The sequence below is a fragment of the Nestor notabilis genome, unplaced genomic scaffold (assembly GCF_000696875.1).
Source record: "Nestor notabilis isolate BGI_N333 unplaced genomic scaffold, ASM69687v1 scaffold20276, whole genome shotgun sequence".
NCBI classification, from domain to species: Eukaryota; Metazoa; Chordata; class Aves; order Psittaciformes; family Psittacidae; genus Nestor; species Nestor notabilis.
The window spans coordinates 13,066-13,554 of record NW_009932649.1 but is presented as its reverse complement, the minus strand read 5'-3'; positions in this window follow the sequence as shown (position 1 = coordinate 13,554).

The window sequence follows — 489 nt, the reverse complement described above, 5'->3', positions numbered from 1 at the left end:
GTCTCTGCCGGCAGCGGCGGCAGGCACAGGCTCCCTGGGACAGTCCTGCACCAGGCCAGCGGGGTCTGTGGGCATGGTTTCCATCTTGGTGTCTCATCTGCTGTCCCCGGCATCAGGGCCTGTGCTGGAAAGTCAAAAAAGATTAAAAACCCCTCATTTCTTGGCTGTCCCTTGGGTCTCAATCCTGCAACAACCATGATCCTCCCTCCCAAAACCAGCCCAAGGTCCCCTGGCACATGGGATGCCTCCTTACACAATACACTGTGGGAACTGTTGTCAGCACTGATGAGCACCACCACGGTGAGTGCAGCCTGCTCTCACCTGGCAAAGCCACCCCAGAAGAGGTGCACCTCTTCTCATGCAAGGGCAAGCAGAGGGTATTTTTAGTAGCTCTCCATCCAAATAAGCAGCTGCAAACTGCAAACGGGTAGCACATCACCCTCCTGCACTGCCCGGCTTGCCCCAACCTGCTCATGGCTGGGGCCCCCT